The sequence below is a fragment of the Phoca vitulina genome, unplaced genomic scaffold, assembly GCF_004348235.1.
Source record: "Phoca vitulina isolate PV1807 unplaced genomic scaffold, GSC_HSeal_1.0 scaffold44, whole genome shotgun sequence".
NCBI lineage: Eukaryota > Metazoa > Chordata > Mammalia > Carnivora > Phocidae > Phoca > Phoca vitulina.
This window is the reverse complement of record NW_022589747.1, coordinates 13609627-13631810: the sequence shown is the minus strand read 5'-3', so window position 1 is coordinate 13631810 and position 22184 is coordinate 13609627. Positions and strand designations below refer to the sequence as shown.

The following is a 22184-nucleotide window of genomic DNA, read 5'->3' as shown; positions in this document are numbered from 1 at the left end:
GGTCCTGGGATCGAGCCCCACATCGAGCTCCCTGCTCAGTGGGGAACCTGCTTCTTCCTCTCCCTCTGCCTACCGCTCCCCCTGCTTGTACTTTCTCTCAATCTCTGTCAAATAAAGAAATAAAAATAGAAAGAAAGGAAGAAAGAAAGAAAGGTGGCTAGTCCAAATTGACATATGCTATAGATATAAAATCCACATGGTTGCAAATACCTCATTAATATTTTTATCTTGATACCATGTTGAAAAGATGTTTTGGACCTATTAGGTCAAATAGAATATATTGTCAAAATTAATTTCACCTGTTCCTTTTTATGTTTTTAAATATAGATACTAGAAAATTTTAAATTATGTGGTTCACATTTGGGGCTCCCATTATGTTTCTATTGGATGGCAATTGCCTGGTCTGGAGGATCTCCCTAAATCCCATATACATGTGGCACTAATTAAAAGTTGTGTTCATTAAAAATGAAAATAATTAGCATCATTTAAATTTGGGAACCTCAAGCAGAAAAATCACAAAGAATCTGCTTTGGTGACAAAAATTAGAATAAATTTTGTAGGTTCTCTGCTGTAGTTTAGGGACTGTTTGGGATTTTTATCTATATCTATCTATCTATCAAGGATATAATTTTTATTAACAACTTCCAGTGATTAGAATCTAAAGTTCTCTTTCCTTTTTAAAAATTATTATACTTTGGGGCGCCTGGGTGGCTCAGATGGTTAAGCGTCTGCCTTCGGCTCAGGTGATGATCCCAGGGTCCTGGGATCGAGTCCCGCATTAGGCTCCCTGCCCCTTGGGAGCCTGCTTCTCTCTCTCTCTCTCTGTCTCTCATGAATAAATAAATAAAATCTTTAAAAAAAAAAATAAAATAAAATAAAAATTATTATACTTTGTACTTTGAACTATAGAGAATATATATATATACATAATAAAATGATCTAGAATTAACAATTATTAACATTTTCCCACCTTTGCCTGAGATCTTTTATCTTAAAAAAATGAAACATCATAAATAATGCTAAAATCCTCCTCTACCTCTCTCCAGTCATTCCACAGTATTCCCCACTCCTAGAAGTAACCACTACCCCTCCAGTGCATGTGTTTATAAATTTACTAAATATATATGGTTGTATATATATATATAATATATATATACACATATATACACATGACCTATACAGTATATAGTATATTGTAATTATATGGTATTATTTTGGATGTATTAAAATTTTACATGACGGTAGCACACTCTAGATATATTTTTATATCTTGCATTTTGCTTTTGAGGTTTGTCCATGTTGATACATGTAGATAGAAATTATTAGAATTTATTTTGATCATCTTATTTTGTGGGTTTTTTCATCATGCTTTTTCTGCCCTTTTTCTCCTTTCTTGCATTCTAATGGATTTGTTGAGTTTTCTTTTTTTCCACCTACTGGATTGGAAGTTAAACATCTATTTTTATTCTTTTAGTTGTTATCCATATATTTGGAAATGTGTTTCAAGGTGTCACATCAGTATTTTCATCTTTCCTCCCAAATAACATTGCAACTTTTTGATCACCTCCTCTCATCTTCTATACTATTACTCTCCAGCATTAGTTATTCTTCATACTGTTGTGTTTACAATCTCTCTTAGCTTTCATTAAATTTGCAAAATTCTTTACCCTTCATTATGTCTTATATCCCATTTCTTCCTTTCAGAGCTTTCTGATTCTGAGGTGCTTGGTGAATATAGAAGTTTATTATATTTGAATGATAAACTGAGTTTCATTTGTTTAAAATGCTCCTTCTGGGGGCGCCTGGGTGGCTCAGTCTTTTAAGCATCTGCCTTCGGCTCAGGTCATGATCCCAGGGTCCTGGGATCAAGTCCCGTGTCAGGCTCCCTGCTCAGTGGGGAGTCTGCTTCTCCTTCTCCCTCTACCCCTCTACCCCTCCCCCCTGCTTGTGCATGCTCTCTCTCTCTCTCAAATAAATAAATAAATAAAATCTTTTTAAAAATGCTCCTTCTGTCCTTATTTTCTATTATTTAGCTGGATTTAGAATTCCGGGTTAATAGTTAATATTTTCAGCAGATGAAGAAATTATCTTCTGGGCTCTATTTTTTGCTGATAATAAATATATTGTCAGTTTAATTGTCATTCCTTCACAGATAAAATGCCTTTTTAAATCATGGCTGATGTTTGTCTTTGGGATTCACCAATTGTACTGTGAAAGACTTTGGTATGGATTTATTCTTATTTATCCTGCTTGGCACTTAGGATTCCTCACATTTCAATCATTCTTCTCTCCCAGTCTCTCACTTCTTTCCTCCAGGAACTCCTATTACATGTCCACTGTCTTCCATGTCTCTGAGCCTTTCATACTTTCTCTCTCATTATATTTTGTCCTGCATTTTTTTGTGATTTCCTTAGATCGATCATCCAGTTTTCTAATTCTCTCTGTAGTTATGTTTAATATTATGTTTCACTTTAAATTTTTCATTTTAAAGACTGTATTTTTCACTACTAGAAGTTACATATTTTTTTCCTTTATGGTTTCTGTTTTTTTCTAGATTCTTTTTAATCACTTTAAATATGCTGGTTTTATAATCGTCTTCAGACTGCCTTTTAGCTTAAGTACTTGAGGAGCTAATTAAAGATTGCTGTCTCTCCCTTATTCATAGTGGAATATGTCAATATGTGGTAAGAAATTTTTTATTTTGAACTCACTTTAAACAGAGATAGTTTTTCTATGAATTCCTTTAAACTTTGGGTTGTATAAGTATTGCTAAATATTTATTTGCTTGTGCCAAATGCCCAACAAATTTCATAAATGATCTCTCTGTTTGGAGATATCTGCACCATATACATAGCATAAATTTGGACTACATTATGAAGTATTCTCACATACAGTTTTCCCTACCCAAGGCCTTTAACAGAAACAAACATCTCTGTTAATTCCCTGGGCTAGTGAATGGGATTCATCTCATCTCTTTTCACTGTTGGGGCAGCCCTTTCAGGGTTCTGGATTTTTAGAAGGGTATCAGTTCAAACAGCTCTTCTCACACGGGCCCAAGTCCCCAGATCCCGTCCCTATGTTGGTGGCCAAACATCAGCCTCATGCTAGCCAGGTCTAACTCATGTCTGTCCTCAGAGGGCAAAGGTGTCAGTTAGTGTTCTTGCTCTTCTTGATTTCTGATGCCTGAGGGTTTCCCTTTCTGCCCGTGTATCCCAATTTTTGACATATTTTAGGCATAACTTCTATATATTGGAAGCAGAAAAATTGTCCATGCTAGGTCAAATATTTTTCCATGAAAAGTCTCTTCCTCCCCCTTTTGTCAATTTCTCTAGGTGGGTCAAGTCTGGATAACTAATCCTTAGCAGATACATAATTCCTAAACATTTCAAGCATTCTATTAAACTTGGTAGCAATTTAAATTGAATTTTTTCTGGAACTTCCAGAAATTTGTAAATATTCTTTGTGGAATTATTGGAAACTTTGAGAAAGAAAGCAACAAGACCATTACACATATTAATATTGCAATCCTCTGGGATATTCTTGAGTGATAGATCTATCTGTGGTTCTTATTAAATAAACCAAATTCTGTGTGGATTCCCAAGATTATTCAGCTAAACTTTGGTCTCAAAATAAGTAACCAGCAGGGATCACAAATAAGTTAAGAAATTTCTCAGTTTCAGAAAAACATAAAAGGTATTCTTTAGTTTTTATTTTTAGGATATTTCTAAATTTTGATTTTGATTTTAAAATAAATTTTAATTTATTAATTGAATTAATTTTGTATCTATTAAGGATGTAGAAATTAATTCTGAACTGATTCTGCATTTTATTTTATTCTGAAATATTCAAACCATAACAGAGGAATACAGTGAATACCTATGTGCCTACCCAGTGTTATATCAAATTCTAACATTTTTCCCTTCTTGCTTCATATTGCTTCTTTAAAATATTACAAATACAGTTGAAGTAGTCTTTGTAACACTCCCAGATCCCATGTTCCTCCGTCATTTTTGTTTTTTGTGGGTTGTTTTTTTTTCTTTTTTTATTATGGTTAAAATATACATAACATAAAATTTACCACTTTAACCACTATTCAGGGGCATTAAATACATTCACATTATCATGCAATCATCATCACCATCATCTCTAGAACTTTTTCATTTTTAGCAATTGAAACTCTGTCCCCATTAAACAATAACTCCATTACTCCCTGCCCCTGGCAACCACCCTACTATTTTCTGGCTCTATGAATTTGAGTACTCTGAATATTTCATTAATTGGAATCAGACAGCATTTGTCCTTTTGTGACTGGCTCATTTCACTTAACATAATGTCTTCAAGATTCATCCATGTTGTAACACGTGTCAGAATTTCCTTCCTAAGACTGAATAAGCTTCCATTGTAAGTATATGCCACATTTTATTTATTCACTCATCTGTCAATAGATACTTGGGTTGCTTTCACCTTTTGACTACAGCGAATAATGCTGCCATGAATGTGGGTGTACAAATAATCTGTTTGTCCCTGCTTTCAGTGCTTTGGGGTACATAGCCAGAAGTAGAGCTGCTGGATCATATGGTAATTCTATGCTTAAGCTGCTTGAGGAGTCGCCATACCATGTTTCTTAGCAACTGCACCATTTTACATTCCCACCAATGACGCGCAGCATTACAATTTTCCACATCTTCTCTAATACCTGTTAAATTCTGGGGCTTTTTTTCTTGTATTGTTTTGATAGTAGCTCTACTAACAGGGATGAAGAGGTATCTCGTTGTTGAAGGAGCCTTTTTGAGACAATAATTAATTACCTACTGACTTCTCCTTATACTGCTTAATCACATTTGGGTATATTCCAAATAACCTAATAACCTAAGGAGAAAATAACCCTAAGGAGAGAATGTACACTTTAGAAGTTGCCTTATTTCTGCTTCATGGCCTGCAAACGGTAAATATTATAGGTACAGTCATAGGTATAATTGCAGTTGGATTTACATTTTCAAGTACATATACATGTATTTCATATGCAGGTGAACACGAGCAACATTTGTCATGAAAGAAATTCTTTCAGTGCAGATGTTCTTTGCCTATTGACTTCCATTACAATTAAATAAAAAATATATTTACCTATAGATAGAATGAAAACTTTCCTTGAAGATTTTCAGGCAGTGGCTCACTCACTGGGATGCTGACTGCTGGAATCCGATGGAAGGACTCTGTGAAGAGATTCAGGACCTAGACAATAGTTCTCTTTTCCTTTGTGGCATTTTTTTCAATCTTGAAATGTTCCCTACCTTGGAGAGCTCTCTAAGCACCTTTCTGAATCATAAGAATCTCTTCCATGCCAGGGCATTGCTTTATTTTCTGTTTTGAATGCCACAAATGTTTCTACCGTGTTCATGCTTTGGCCTGGTAGAAACCATTCTCAGATCCTTTGGAGGATGATGTTTATTTTTCTAGTAAATGCTGTGCTCTAGTTCTTGTTCTATTCTAGCCTAAATTTTTATCATTGAAGGCTTCAAGTTCTATTTTAAGAAGTAAGCTTGTTCCCCACTTTACCATTTCTGTCCAGTCTTATATGCCTAATATATTCCTGAGACATTTCTGGTGCCTCTTCATGTGCAATAAATGGCATTGTTTGTCAAGTGTGATCTACACTTGGGGCATCTGGGTGGCTCTGTTGGTGAAGCGTCTGCTTTTGCCTCAGATCATGGTCTCTGGGTCCGGATCAAGCCCCACTTCAGGCTCCCAGCTCAGCAGGGAGTCTGCTTTTCCCTCTGCCTCTCCCCCTGCTTGTGCTCTCTCTCCCAAATGAATAAATAAAAAATCTTTTTAAAAAGGTGTGAACTACACTTAGCAGAGCTACACTTCACCAGCAAGTTTTGTTCTGTTTATCATTTTCATAATCTACACAGTCTGCCTTCTCCTCTGGCAGAGAACAGAGTACAGGAATAAGGTAGGCAGCTCGCCTCAGAGAAAAGCGCAGGTGTACCAAAGCCCCTCAAAATCATCAAGTCACTGGTGCTCATAAAACTGTATTGCACGCTTTTTCAGGAGATTAATGAGTGGGTCATAAAATAGCATTAATTTTTTGGCCAAATTCCAGTCAGAAAGTTGCGGGTTTCCTAGGTAGTGCTTTTCCAACTGCCAGAGGCTTGCTCTGAGAATATTTGCAGTTGAAAACACTAATGCTATTGCATTTTTCCACTTGAAAAAGAAATAAAAATATGAAATCATCAAGCTATCCAGTGTTCCTGGCCAGGTGTGTGCTCAGGTGTAAAGTACCCCCTTCATGGGGAGGAGGATGAGGATGCTAGAGGAGAATGCTAACAGGAGTCCCCAGCACACATATCTTAGACCCACAGATACATGCCTTACTGTATCTGTCCCCAGATCAGTCCCCAGATTCTGTCACGGAGTACATACTTTTACTCACATGGTACAGAAAAAGGACGGGCTCACCCACCATCACAGCTTTTCAGAAATTCTGGGTGTCTCTCAGTAAATGTGACTGTGTCTATAAGTGCAGTTTTCTCTGTGAGACCTGGGACAGCCTTCCATGTTGGTTCTTGCCTCCTGAATGTTCCAGAATATTATGTGACCTTGTGAATTTACTTATTTACAGTCATCTGTCAACTGTATTTTAAAAAATGAGAACTTGAAGCACTTTTCACCTGAAATATTTCAATACTGTCTTCACATAGAAATACCATTTATGAATTTAAATGAAAAAACAACTTTAAAGCACTTTGACTTTCACAGGCTCTTGGGAGAAATTAGGAATATTACCAAATGTAAAAAAAATCTCTTCAATTCAGAATACCATTAAAGTAATAAACATTTAATTAAGGAACTAAAACTTGAAAAGAGGCCTGTTTCATAATGATGTTTTTGTCCATAACTGCCCAACTCCCTCCCACATTATTGTTGTAATCGAGATATTTTATATTCTCATAACAAAAGTGTATGGTGGCCTGTTTGGTCTGAATATTTCTGAGAAAATCTCAGTGCACTGAGTTTCAACTCCTTCTTCTCCATTAATGAGAAACCCAGATTCCAAAGCACGTTCCCATCCAGGCAAAATTTCCGCATCCAAACATTCGTGGAATTATCAGGTATGAAAGATACAAAGACTTTATCGAAAATCTGATCTATAATTTTATTTTATATTTTAAAGATTTTATTTTTTATTCTTTATTTATTTGAGAGAGAGTGAGTAAGAGAGAGAGAGAGAGCACAAGCAGGGGAAGGGGCAGGCAGAGGGAGACTGAGAAGCAGACTCCCCACTGAGCAGGGAGCCCGATGCGGGGCTCGATCCCAGGACCCCGAGATCATGACCTGAGCCGAAGGCAGATCCTTCACCGACTGAGCCACCCAGGTGTCCCTATAATTGTATTTTTAAAAACTAGACTATCTAGCCACTGCCTCTGTATGTAATACATATGTGTGTACATGTGTGTTCCTTAGCAAATGTTCTGTATTTTTTTGCCGGTGTAAAATATTCCCATATGTGCCAATTTTGTCATGACAAATATTTGACCACATGGATTTCATGCCTTAGAAATACATCTGCATTTTAGGAGGAAAATAGGATGCCTCAGGTCTCTTGCAGATTTTAATGTAAAATTAATTCTTTTTAAAAAAGACTTTTAAAAACACAACATTTTTCTAATGTACATTAAGGATGTTGGAGAAGTTCACTGAAGCATATGCTCTGAGCTTTCAGGAGCAATCTGTAGTCAGGCATTTTAAATGAAAATTGATTTGTGATTTACATGGTCAGTGGAAAGAAAATTAACTTATGGAAGGTTGTAATGAAATATTAGACAAGTAAAAAAGTAGATGGTGATCTAGTGGAACTAAAAGTCCCATCTGGAAGAATTCTGTGACATTTTTACATTTATCTGTGTTCTGCATGAGTTGTAATGTTAGTGGTAATTTTATGGGACTGAACTGAAATGAAAAGGGTGTTATCACAGATTGCCTACAATATAGGATTGTGTTCAGTGGAGAGTCCTGTATCCTTTTCTCCATTTTCCTATAATATGACTCATTGCACTTTTTTCAGCTACTGTTGTTGAATGCATTCAGCCTTTTACTTGAGGTTATTAAAGAAGAACATCAAACGCTCACAAATACAATCTAACCACACATTTCAAAGCAGCCTTGCAACTTCCGCTTAGTTCTGCATTGTCTAGGTCACGTCCAGGAAAGAACCTCCAAGATGTACACAAAAGAAGCAAGGACACTGAATGTGAAGCTTTCACCCTACACTGGGTATTTGGGGGGGGGGGGGAGGTGTGAGGGGCGGATTCAAAACTCCAATTAACACCTCACCAAAACCTAGAGCTTGTTAGCAGAATGGGAAATTCATACCTTCCTAGAAATGAATCATTCAGAAATTGTCCATTTCCTCCTTTTCTCTTCCAATTTTGTAAAAACAATCCCTGTTGTTTCTGTGGTCAGAGAAGTATGTTCTGGTACAAAAAGGTGAAGACTCTTTTCTTTTTCTGTTGGGTAGGAAACATCCATCAGATTTCAGTATTAATTAGTGGATATAAATTTTAAAAGGGAGAATACCTAGTGGGTTTAAGTCCATATGCTAATCTTTTTTTCTCCTTGCATTTACTCTATTTGACAGATGGCCATAACTTTTTGAAAGTATACAGTTTCTGGATTACTGTAACTTAAACATTTGATATCATTTAAATATGTTGACCCTGTACTAAAGCATAAGCCATGAAATTATTTGCCTTAGAATTTCAAAATCCAATTTCTATCTCTCTTATTTTCTTTCCTTTCATCTCTTGCTCCAGGAACCACAGCTGAATGTAGGTAGAACTTCTACAAATTCTAAAGATTAAGGTCTTTGGCTAAATTGGTGCCTATTTTTACTGTATTTAAATAAATCCACTACATGTGGGGAATCTTACTTTTAGGATTGGCAGTTTGGATTGTCCTCTGTTATTTTAAATTATTTTCATCCAGTATTTTTCATTTGTGAAGTTTCTCATTTTTTCCCTCACTGTTTTCTCAATAAGAAAACAGCTAGTTATTTCAGTAGATTAAACTGGACCATCCTCATTTCAACCAGAGTGGCAACCTTCTATCCCTGTAACTAGAGTGGTGGCACTCACGCGGGGTTGCTGCTCGGAATCACCCAGAAGCCTTGCAGAAAATGTCAATGTCTAGGTCCCATTGAAAGGTTCTGATTTAGTGGGTCCAGGGTCAGTGATGACATTGGTACCTTTTAAAAACTCCCTAGTAGAGCTTAATGCACAGCCAGCATTCAGCCTACAGTCTGTAAGAACAGGCCCTAGGGACACTCCTTGTGAGGTTACTCTATCACAGGTGTGGGGCAAGAGGAGGGAGCTGGATTCCCTTGCTTTACCCAGGGACACAGCTCCACCTCTTCCCTCTGCATGCAGTTCTTATGGTCCAGGAACCATTATGTGACCCACAATATTTGGATGTGTACATTTTGACCTAAATATACATACAGTCAGATTCTAAGAGACCTCTGCATTATTTATTGAATTGCATTTTCAATCCTATGCTCAAAATACACTTTGAATCTGGTCTTGTTTTGTTTTTTTGATGACTTAAATGGAGATTTCTGTTCTGATTTAAAATAAAAGAGTAAAAAACTTATGACTTCCTCCTGAGAGCTAGCTTGAAGTGTCTGTTTTCCAGAGCATGGCCCAAAGTTTCCATTCTTCTTGCTTGGTTTTTAGTTGTTTCCTTCAAGTGGAAAGCAAACAGCCCCCCCCCCCCCCACCGAAATGTCCTCCAACGTCAGAATCCAAGACCGTAGCTGTGGGTGCTGACGTAGCATTTAAACAGCCATTTGACATTCGTCCCTCCTGTCATTTCTACGGCGCATTTGGTTCATAACATTTCTAGGGGAAAGGCCACAGATCTGTCACCAGCAGTGTTTGTGGCACTCAGAAAATAAAGTGGGGTGGTTAATGATAGCTGGGGCAGCCCGAGTAATCACAGGATGCTGCCGAGGTCAATATTCCGTATCGGCTTTCTGTCCGTCCATCCGAAACAATATACTGGAGTAAATGCAATCAGTAAGTGGTTGCAAATGAATCTTTTAGGGACATCAGCATTACAGAAACAAGAGATTCAAGAGGAGATGCTAAGTGGATCTTTGGGTTTGTAATTGCAGCCCTGGGAATCATTACCCTAATTAATAGCTGTTAAACCCGGGACCCTGGCTGCTGGGCACATGCATGAGTTTGCCATCGCGGTCCTGGGAGGGTCTTTGGGCTCTGCCAAAAGTGTCAGTGAGGTAAACAGACCCTGGGGAAGGCCTCCTGGCCCCCATCTTTTCCTAACCACAAGAACATCCCTGGTGATCAGATAGCTCTCTTATCGCAGACCACAAAGTGGTGAGTGGTAGCTGCGGAATAGGGTGAGATGATCCATTTGGGCCCTCAGTTCCTGTTTGGGAAAGAGAGACTTGGATGTTCGCTGATCCGGGGGATTGGTCGCTCTGGAGGGAAGACAGCAACCCTCTTGACATTTGCCTGTGAACCTATAAAGAACTCGAAAGACAGAACACAGGAGGGCTTTTGTTTGGGACCCCCGAGGCCTACTTCAGTGCACCATCTTTAAGAGATGAAAACCAACTCTTGTCTAGGCCAAACCGTGAACCAGGCCAAGTTTGTTTCTGCGCCCTCCATTTTCCTTTGCTCTCTTCAGTGATGCTCTTTTTTTTTTCTCCCCTCCTCACCCTCCTCCTACTGTCCAGGCTGGTAGGTGCTTCTGCCTTCTCTTCTGGGCCAAACCAAACCTCCTCTTGGAAAAGGTTCCAATGAACTTGCACGTTTGAGGTATTATTTCCCAATAATGCTTCCAGAAATACTTACAAGACAGCAAAATCACAAGCCAGGCATCAGTCACCTGGGTTTGGGAATTATTTTGGAAGAGGGAAAAAAAAAAACCCAACTTCGCCTTATATCCTCATCCTGTGGCCTGATTGACGTCACTAAGGAGATATTAGATATTGAGGACCTGCTATAATCATTGATTTATTGAATTACTCACTGTGTAAGCTGATATACGTAAGACATATGAAGACCTGCTGCTGATCAAAGTCTTCTCCACAACAATCCAAATACTATCTACACAAAAGATGTCATCCTCATCCACACTTTCCAAGTGTATGTGTTAGGGAAGCAGGTGGGTGTTATTCTAAGAGCCGTGTTATATCTCTATTTACCTTGCAATCTTTGCCCTAAGCAGCCGGTGTGATCCTGGACATGGTGAGGGAAGGGGGGAGTTAATGCAAACATCGTGAGGATGTTAATGACGGTGTTCCGATTCAGATCCGATTCACATTTATTGAGCATATGCTAAATGCTAAGTGTTGTCAAAACTCATCTCGCTTCCCTCCCACAGACACTCTGAGTGGGCATTATTCTCCTCACTGTGCACAGTAGTTAACTGAGGAACAGATATGCTTCAGGGATTTTCCCACAACAATACAACTAGGAAGCAGCCCCGTCTAAGTTTGAACTTGAAGTCTCTGACCACTCCTCCCTTGCTCCTTCCACTGTAATGCTACCGTGACTTGGGGAGTCTTTACCTGCCATTGGTTTGGAAGATTTAAAATGGCTCCCACAAGCTCTATAAAAAGTTCAAGATGGCATGGTTGGATTGCATAATCCCAGTATGCTGAGCTAGCAGTAGGTGCTCAGTAAAACAATGAATTGAATTGATTAACTGGAGCAACCTCATACCTCTTAATACAGCATTTCTTCTTCCCACAGCAATGGAAGAATTTCTAAGTCAATCCAGAAAGGGAGGAAATTCTTAGGGGTCCAACAGAAGTATCTGAACTGATTCAGATAATTTCTGCCATTCTGAAAATAAATAAGCAAAGGAAGAATGTCAGTCAGTACTGGTCAGTATTCTTAATGTGGCTTTTTGTGCGTATCTGATGAATATTATTGCTAAAATTTTATTTTATTTATTTTATTTTATTTATTTTTAAAGATTTTATTTATTTATTTGACAGAGAGAGAGACAGCGAGAGCAGGAACACAAGCAGGGGGAGTGGGAGAGGGAGAAGCAGGCTTCCTGCTGAGCAGGGAGCCCGATGCGGGGCTTGATCCCAGGACCCTGGGATCATGACCTGAGCCAAAGGCAGATGCTTAACAACTGAGCCACCCAGGCGCCCCTAATGCTGAAATTTTAGAATGAGAATTCAAACCTCCCCACAATAAGTCAGTGTGCTAATAGAGTAGGAAGATGCTAAATGAAGGATTAAAGCAATGGTCCTCTACTGAGAGAGATCCCCTAACCCCTAGCAGGAGATATTTGGCAATTTCTGGAACCAGTTTTGTTATCACTGAGGGTGGGGCATCCGGAGGGTAGAGCCCAAGGATGTTGCTCAACATCCTATAATGCCCAGAACAGCCCCCACAAGGAAGGATTATCGGACCCAAAATATCAATTGTGCTAAGATTGAGAAACCCTGAGTTAGAGAATTAATTTTAGAGGGGAAAAAAATGACAAAGGGTAAAGAAACGTGGTTGAATTTATGATCTCAAAGTGAAAGTGTGTTCTGGCTAGAATTTGAGATAAGAAAAGAGTCTTAATATTGTTAGTTTGATTGAAAAATTATTTCAGTATCTTTCATAGTTTAATGGGATTAGCCTCATAAGAAATTTCAATCAGCCGTGGAGTCAAATTCCTGGAAAACAGCCATGATAAGAAGTAGTATGTTTTGACCACCTGCCATATGCCAGGCATTTACTTCATGCTTTACAAACATCTTATTGAACACTCACAACTCTATGAAATGTGTAGAATTTTACCCTTTTATATATGATGAAATTTTGGCTTGTGAGAGATGGAGTGGTATAGCAGAGATATTTAGTCCTGTGTCCACCAAACCCTCTTTCCTTTTCCTCCTGGACCATATTTTCCATCCTTTCTTGCACTTAGGAGGGCTCTGTGACTGATCCTGGCAAAAGGAATGGGTGAAGTGAGATAGCTTCCAGGACTGGCTCCTAAAAATCTCTCCCATGTAATCCCTTGTGTGATCTCTCTTCCCTCAGCTGCTGGCCAGATACAGAGGATCCGTAGAAGACTCCAGGGGTCCTGGGGAATGGCCTGGATCCTGAATGACTGTGTGGAGCAGAGCTCCCCCTCCCCCTCAAGGGACCTTAATGTGACAGAGAAAAAAACTTCTATTGCATGTAGCCATTAAGAAACTGGGATTGTTTCTTGAAGCAATTGATGTGCCCTGATTAATACAAGTAGCTATTAAGTAAGCTGGAATTTGAACCTGTGTTTTTCAGTTCCCAAAGCCCCCATTCATGTCTACTACATTATGCCACAAATAAATGATTATTAACCTTTTCAAGACAAGTACAAATTATTTTCAAGCAACAGATAGAGAAAGATGTCTATAATTTTCTCTGTGCTTCTTCTGTATAGAAAATTCAAAGTATATAGCTATCATTGAAATTTTCTCATTATGACAATTTCATAAATTGATACAAATATAGCCATGGAGTGTATAAATATTCAACAATTTTAGAAGCAGATAAAAATGTATGATTTTATGATTACCATATGAATAAACACTATTGTTCACATGTTCCTCAGATGTTAACTAGATACCTACAAGTTCCACTTTCCAAGCACGAAATGCAGGTAAATAGGTTACAAAGATTTCAGAAAAAAACATGGAGAGAAGAGAAAAAAGGTTTCTAGACTGGAAGAACCAAGTGCTGCTTACCAGTTCCTATTCCAAATCAAATTAAAATGCTGACTCTTGATGAATGGTAGAGGCCATCAGGTAGGAAGACAAACCCTGCATTTCCAAACTGAGGAACCAAGAAGAGAGTCTCTAAGACTCTGACCATGGTCGCCAGGTTGAGAACTCCTAAACAGAAAAGATGCAATTTCATAAGAATATGTATAGCTTCCTCAAGCATATAGGAGGTACTCAAATACGTATCGAATGAATCTGAATAGTAGTCTATTATTAAAATTCTAAGATCTAAACACAATAAACCCATACTGATTTTGTTGGTAGGTTTCCTTTCACTTCTTGCTACCAATGATTTCACTGAACTCAACATATCGAGCAAATACTGTTGCAGCAGCGATCATTTTATGTTGCCATGATATGCTAAAATCAGAAGCAGGTACAGTTCATGCCATTTGCCTGAAATGAAATATGTGCTAAAAAGGGAGGAAACTTCTAGTGTGGCATCAATTTCCATGGCATTAATCTGAGGACTCACCCAGGAAATGAAGTTTTGTGCTCTCTCGGGAACAGCTACAAATTTTCTTGACTCTTGCATGTAAATATTTTCATTCTTTAGGGGACGATTTTTTGGTCTTTAAGCTTTGAAGCTTATTGGCAACAATATTTTAGCTTATTGTGGATCACACTGTACCTCACTGTATGTTTAAGATGTTTTCTTACAAATGATTTGCTATTGATTCATTCATTCATTTATGCATCTGACATTTTATTAACTACCCCATGCTGTGCTCAGGAGATACTAGTTACCCAGCACCTCACCCAATTCTCACTGTTGTGATATTCTAACACAAATAAGACAGAGCTCGTAGTTTAGCGGGAAAAGTAGACATATAAACAGGCAATTTACAAAATAATTTAATAGAATATGGAGATAGGGACGCCTGGGTGACTCAGTCGGTTAAGCCTCCGACTCTTGATTTAGGCTCAGGTCATGCTCTCAGGGTTGAGGGATTGGGCCCTGCATTGGGCTCCTTGCCGAGCGTGGAGCCTGCTCAAGATTCTCTCTCTCCCTCTCCCTCTGCCCCCCCAAAACTCATGGTCACGTGCGCATGCACGCACATGTTCTCTCTTTCTCTCTCTCTCTCTCTCAAAACAAACGAACAAAAAAAGTAGACTATGGAGACAAAATGAGAACTAAATAAATGGTGGTCTCCTCTGTCTTACCCAAAATGTATTCATGTTAAGCGGTATCCGATCTCAATTAGCATTCAGTTTTTCTCAAAATTATCATTAACGCTCTTCCTGAGTTGCCAATATTGTCAGCAATCTAATAATTATTTTTAGAAATCTGTGACTGCAAAGCTTCTCATGCTATTTGTTCTCATTCTCGGGGGTTGTAGGGAGGGTCTGTCCCAAGGATGATCCTTGCCCTTCCCTGATTACATGGAGACAAAAGCGTGTCCAGGGGTTGGATGATGAGCTGGGTTATAGGCTGAGGACCTGGGGCTCTTTGTTCCTTGCTGCGCCCCCTCCATGTGACCGCACTACGAAAGCCAGTGGCCAGGGTTCTGCGAACATGAGTCAATCCCCCAGAAGAAAGAGGACAAGTGAGTATCGCCCCACACAATATGGTCACATTACTGAACCTCCTGATGACTCATTTTCTCCTTCGTAGCTGGGTCTTGAAAAAACACATAAAACCCGATAACTTTAATTATATCAATCCATCTGCTCAGTTGTCCCCCTCTTGTGTTTTCCTGGCTCCCAGTTGTGAAATCAGGGCATGTGGATATTTCCTCAGAGACTTTTCATTAAATGGTATTCAGCACAGAGAAAGGCAGTGTTGAATCTTTAATGTTCCACTACCCATATAATGTGGGCCTCCTGTCCTGCTTGTTTGGGTATAAATTTTATGGAAACTGCATCTTTCGGGTATGCTAAGCATACAGCGCCATGGGAGCTCCACCCTGTGGAAAGTAATCCAAGGATGTTGAAATTTCTGTTGGACAAAACGCATGCCTCCCTTTTAATGATGAAATTGGTTCGCTCAAATATCAAATAGCATGGTACTCTCAGGATTCCTCATGATTAAAATTAAATTATTGAGGGAGGAAAGAGTCTGAATGGGAATAATTTTGTGGGCCTCTCATCAGCGAGCACCGTGCTCACTGTGTTCCAATGAAGGCCCCTCATCCCGTAGAACACAGTGTAAATTGCACCCCCTGCTGTTGTGCGATGCTATAGCCCGGGTCCTCCGAAGCCTTTGCCTCTAGGAGTTTTGATGTGCAGAAGATTCATTTCCATCAGTTATTGGATTTAGTGATATTTTCAGGTGAACACAAAATGCAGCAACGTTGCTGTGTGTTCATCTCTGGGAAGGAAGCCAACAGTAAAGGAATGAGATCACAGTGTGATGCTTTGGAAACTCTTTTCTTTGTGTTCTGGCTTGTCTTTTGGCCGCCTCATACACAACCTCTCTCTCGGTGCAAAACATCTTTGGTTGCAATCCACTCACCGCTTTTTCGCATGAGCAAAACTGCTACTTAATCGAGACTTATCAAGAAATTTGTTCTCTACTAATGTCAATTTTCTTGCCAACACATTGCATTTTCTACGCATCATTAATGCCATTGGGCCCATCTATTTCTGTTACACAGCATTTTTTTCCAGAGTTAAAACTATCCAGATAAGGCATCAGCCAACAAAATAACTTTTTTTTTTTTTTTTTGCCAGCCTGCTAAGTGAATATAAGCTGTCTTGCGCATTACTCCCTGGGCTTGGCTTTCTTGCTGTGTTCAGAAACCTATCCTTTCATGCTAATCCAACAAAAACATCTATCTTCCTTTTTTTAGTTCCTGCATTTCTGATGCCTTGTAGATCCCTACTCTGCTCTCTTTTTGATGTTACACTCTATACCACCAAGGTGGTGATTCTGGTTCAACCTCTCACATTCTATGATTGCTACCCTTACCTTCCTAATTAATATTATACCACCTTTCCCTTTCCTCACTGTATACATACCTACTGCTCACATGCTCACCTCTCTTAGCAGCCTACCTTTATCCAACCCGGATCTATAGCCACTCGTTTTTATAAAAGATAAAGGTAGCGACAAAAGCAGTGTAATAGATGTATCTAAGCAGATCGGTAATAAAAATAGCTCCCAAGTATCAGGTACTATGCGCACGACTTTCCACCTATTATCTCATTTATACACATCATGATTTGCGAGGTAGCTATTGTCATCTTAGTTGTTCAAGGTCACACAGTAAGTGGTGGTGCTGAGATTCAAAACCAAGGTCTCGGGGCGCCTGGCTGGCTCAGTTGATAGAGCATGCAACTCTTGATCTCGGGGTCGTGAGTTTGAGCTCCATGTTGGGCACAGAGGTTACTTAAACACACACACACACACACACACAACAAAGACTCCCTGCCTTAACCACTCTGCCGCACTGCCCTTCCTCCTTCCAGTTCTCTGGGTTTTCTCCCCCAGGAGTCAAAGTTTCAGCCTGTCTCCTCTCGGAGGTCTTCGGTGTTGACAAGACCTCAGTCTAGATCAGATTAGTTTTAGCCCTTTATTCCCCTTGCATTGTCTCCACTGAGCTTTTTAACATACAGGGAGCCCTTTCTTAGAATAGCTGTCACCTGGGTCTATTGTAATTTATACCTATTGACACTATGCTGCAGGTAATTCACCCTTGCAAACTGTCACTTTGCACTGTCACCAGAAGTAGCTAGCAAAGGGAAATTGTATGCATGGTGCCTATCAGGAGAGGGCCTTGGTGTCCCCTGATGCAGCCGACCTTACGTGGGGAAAGATGAGCCTGTACCTCTTGGATCACCAATAAGAGCATCCTTTGACGACTTGGGAGCCAGAAGAGAGGATTAACTCCTGAGATATGATCACTACTGAAATGAAATACTGGACAGGAGCATCTGCATTTTCTGGAACTTCCCTCAATAGATCTTTTACCCAGGCAAATGCGGTGACTGTACTGACCATTTCCTTTTGCGCGCTCAAAGATCTTATCTGATGCTTCATCGGAGAACCAAAGAGCTTTTGTTAAGTGGGAGAGACTTTAGAAATTACTTGTTCCCACCTTCTGTTTAGCAAGTTAAGAAATCGAGGTGCAGAAAGACTAAGGGATTCGCTCAAGGTTAAACATGGTGAAGACTCCTCAAATATAACTAAAGTGTCTCTCTCTCCCTCAAATTAATACCGTGGCAGTCACATACATTTCCATACCACTTACTTTTCTCTGCTTCAGTGGTGCCTATGATAAAAATAATTTATAAATTCAGTAATAGTGGAAACTTATTTCCACCTTCAGATGGCATTTGCATTTTCCCCCTCATTCCTGTGGTTTGAAACAATTAAAGCATCAGCCCCGACCAATATGCAGCCGAATTTGAAATTTACTGTATGATGCTTCTGTTTTTCATTTTTTACCATTTCACACCTTGTCCGCATCTTGAGCAAGCTTGTAAGTTTCCAGCGCATCTATTTCTTGTGATGATATATTGTCCTGGTGGAAAATTTCATTTACTGGCTGTGCCCTTTGCTGAACCTGTTGCTAGTCAGGGAACATGATAAGCGTATAAGTAGCATGCTACTTCATTTATCATACATCGTTTTAGACACTCAAATATCTCATATACAATTCTGCATTCTGCACCCAGGGGAAGTACCCAACTCACAGGGAAAAAAAAAAAAAAAAAGATCTTCAAATAAATTGTCGGTTTATGATGTATAAATGTATCCTCTTAATAAATATTAATCATAGTTTATACTAAATCTGTAAGTACCCTTTATTTATTTATTTTATAACCCTGCTAACCACATGCTATCAAACACTCATAGAAAGGATCTGGCTTTTGTGATTTGGTCTATAAGAAAAAGTTGGAAGATATAAAAATGCTATTTTCAATAATTGAATTACACTGTGAAATAAATCGGGATGTCGGGAATCTCCACAGTGCTTTAAGGGTTCTGGGGAGCTGCCCTTCTCACCAGGGGAAGTGTTACAATATTTTCCTTTTGTTACCTTACTGTGAATGCTGCCATGAGTCAGAACCAACATGTTGAGAAGTTTGAATTAAGCTGGAGAAAGAAGGTAGGCATCTGTGAAGGGAGAGCAAGAAAAACAAATCAGAGAGGGAGACAAACCATAAGAGACTCTTAACTATAGAAAACAAACTGAGGGTTGCTGGAGGGGAGGTGGGTGGGGGGATGGGGTACCTGGGGGATAGGCATAAGAAGGGCACATGATATAATGAGCACTGGGTGTTATATGCAACTGATGAATCACCGAACTCTACCTCTGAAACTAGTAACACACTATATATTAATTAATGAATTTAAATACAATACAATAAACAACAACAAAAGGGAAAAAACAAACAACAACAACAACAAAAACCAAAGCTCAAGCGTCTCCCTTTGAGAGTCTTTTTTTTAAAGGATGATTTTCTGAGGCGGCTCCAGGAGGTCAGGCCTACCTAATTTCAGTGACTTTTCATATATTGATTTCTGCTCTTCCCCGCCTGTCATTACCATGTTTTACTAGCACCCGTGTTTTATGCGGAGCATAAAAAAATCTACATTCTGTCAGAATGGGGCCCTTGGAATTTTGAAAGTGAAACTTGATTTACATTAAACACGGCTTAGACTAATTAGGGCCTTTCTCAAAGGAATTGTGGCCATGAAATACAGCTCACAATTACACAGTTGCTTGTCTCCCTGTTCTTTAGTCTAGGAACGAGCTTGGCTGAATGGAACCCAGGTGGACAGATGAGGGTTACAGGCGCTTATTTAAAGATGTAAAAATCTACTCTGGAAAAAAAAAAAAATTATGAAAAGTATGCAATAGTTTAGGAAGATAGAGGATTTTCCTAGAGTTTTAGAAGTGCTCGAATAAAAACAGTTGGAAGCAAAAGAAAAAATAATAATAAAAATAAAGATGTAAATATAGACAGAGGCCCCAGCATTCTTATTTATATAGGACCACTGTTCTTCAGTGGGTTTCAATCCGACACCCTTATTTGCATCTAAATACGGCTGAGCCCGGTCTGCCTGGCAGGAGGTGCTCACATAAAAGGGGAGATGCCTCTCCACTGAAAACTCACTTATTGTTTTATATATAAAAAAAACAACGTCCCTGTCTGGAACATAGGATTAGGACACAGAATTTAAATGGAACATCACTTCTGGCCACTGAGAAAACACCTTGACTAGATAGAAGGCAACAAGCCACTTGGTTTTCTCCCTTCTTTGTGTTAACAAAACTGTCCCTAGTCCTTGTTTCTTCCTGCTTTTTGGATCGCAAAGTCTTTGAGATGCTAACGAAAGCTATGGATCTTCTCCATAGAAAAATGCACGCGCCGGGGACACGCAGAGGTCTGCATATAATACAGAGGCTCTGAGCTTCAGCTGAGGATCCCTGAATGCAGGGGGAGGAGCACTGCATTCAGATCACTAGCCGCAGACTGGGACAGGTGATTTGGCCTCTCAGAACTCAGTTTGGGCATCTGTGAAATGGGCACGGAGGTGGTATTCGCCCGAGTGGGTTGTTGTGGAGAGGAAACAAGACAATATGTGTACAAGGACAGGCTCCACCTGGCACGTGGTACCGTTCCATCTGTGCCTGTTCGCTTGCCTTCCTTAACCGGGAAGCAGAGTCAGCCAGTGCAGAGCAGGGCGGGGCCCGCTGATCCCTCACCCGCGTTTCTAAATAAAGCTTTATTGGCACACGACCACGCCTATTTGTTTACAGATTGTCTGTGGCTGCTTTCGGGCTATAATGTCAGAGCTGAGGGGTTGTAATAAAGATTACATGGCTCGCAAAACCAAAAGTATCTACTATTTGGGCTCTTTACAGAAAAAGTTCTCTGGAGTTATTAGATGCTCTGGATGTTGGCAGTTGGTGGCAGGAAGGTCTGATAGTTGAGACTCTGGCTCCAAATTGGAACGGACTGAAATGTGCATCAAGAGAGAAGTGGATGAGTACATCATGAGACCCTGGTACAGGGACATGGCACACGGCAATGAGAAGGATGGACTAGTGCTACACACAGAAACATGGGTCCGGCAGAGGGGGCTGGGTGTAAAGGAGCACATTCAGTTCCGCGACCTTTCATAAAGTTCTAGAACGTGCAAAACTAATTCATGGTGATACAAGTCAGAGTCATGGAGGAAAGGGAGGTCCCTGGAAAGGGGTGCAAGGGAAACCTTCTGCTAAATACCTTGATCACTTAGCTCAGGACGGTAGTGGGTAGTGACGTAGGCCAGGCTTTGTTGAGCTGTATGTTTAGAGTTAGTGCACTTCCTGTACTTGGTATGTTGTACCTGAATGCAATGAGACTAAAGAGGCAGGCGACAGGAGAGCGATAAAGCAGAGAGGGGAGAATGCTCTGAGTGGAGGCTGTCGGGTCCGAATCCTGACCACCGCCCCAGTTATGGAACTTGAGGCAACCTCAATTTCCTCTACTGTGAAATGGCCAAATAGTTGTATAGCCCTAAATATCCTCATCTACAATTCCAAAATCCCAAACATCTCTGAAAAGCAAAAGTGTTTTCATAATTCACGTAGCAGCAAAACTGAGCTGAACTAGTATCAGGATATTTGGAGTTCTTACAATCCTGCTTAGTATGAAGAGTAAATAGGTTTTGTTACAGAAACATTGATGTGTTTGATTATGGAATCCTGCCCTAGATCATATGAGGCTGTTAAGTGATGTATAGTGCGTCTTTTCCATAATAACTTTTTAAACTATAAAAAATTCTGAATTCTAAAACATCTGCCACAAGGGTTTCATGTAAGGGATTGTGGGGTTATAGCTGCTTCATGGAGTTTAGGAGAATGAAATAAAGTAACACCTAAGGAGCACCATGCAAACACCCAACAAAAAAAAATAATATTAGTTGTGGTCTCTGCTCCCATTCCAGGAAAGCTAGTAACTGTTGTTTTCCATAGACCTAGTTGATACCAGCTGTGAAAACCATCATGATCCCAATCTCCAGTGCCCATAGCCTATAAACTTTCCTTGAAGCAAGCTTGATGGGAGAGAGGTAGAAAGCTCATAGAGGGGCAAAGCCCTGAATTATCACCAGGAAAACTTCACAAATGGGACTCTCTTAAGAGAGGCTGTTTTCCACCACATCTGAAAGTGGCGACTTCTTCCACTAAGACAGAAATTGCTAAGTGTCCTTGAACAGGGTAGGAGGGTTTCTCTGAAGGACTAGGCAAGGGGTTTTATCTAGTGCTAATTCCGCCTGAGTTTTAAAACCACACCATTTCCAGCATTCCTGCTGTGCTGTGTGTATTTGAAGTATTCCACTGAAAGGGCTCCACGGTCCCTGACATCTCTGCTTGCTCGGGTAGTGAGCCGGGAAATTCCCCCAAGTCAGAACAAGGGAAAGAAAAGTTCCCCAGAGAAGCAAATTGCAGAAATG

General features: G+C 39.8%; 1 protein-coding gene across 1 annotated transcript in view; it reads left to right on the top strand.

The window, feature by feature from the left end:
* The window catches only part of LOC116648525, a 68465-nt gene that overhangs the window by 23989 nt on the left and 22292 nt on the right, over positions 1-22184 (top strand). The gene's annotated exons all lie outside the window — the stretch shown is intronic.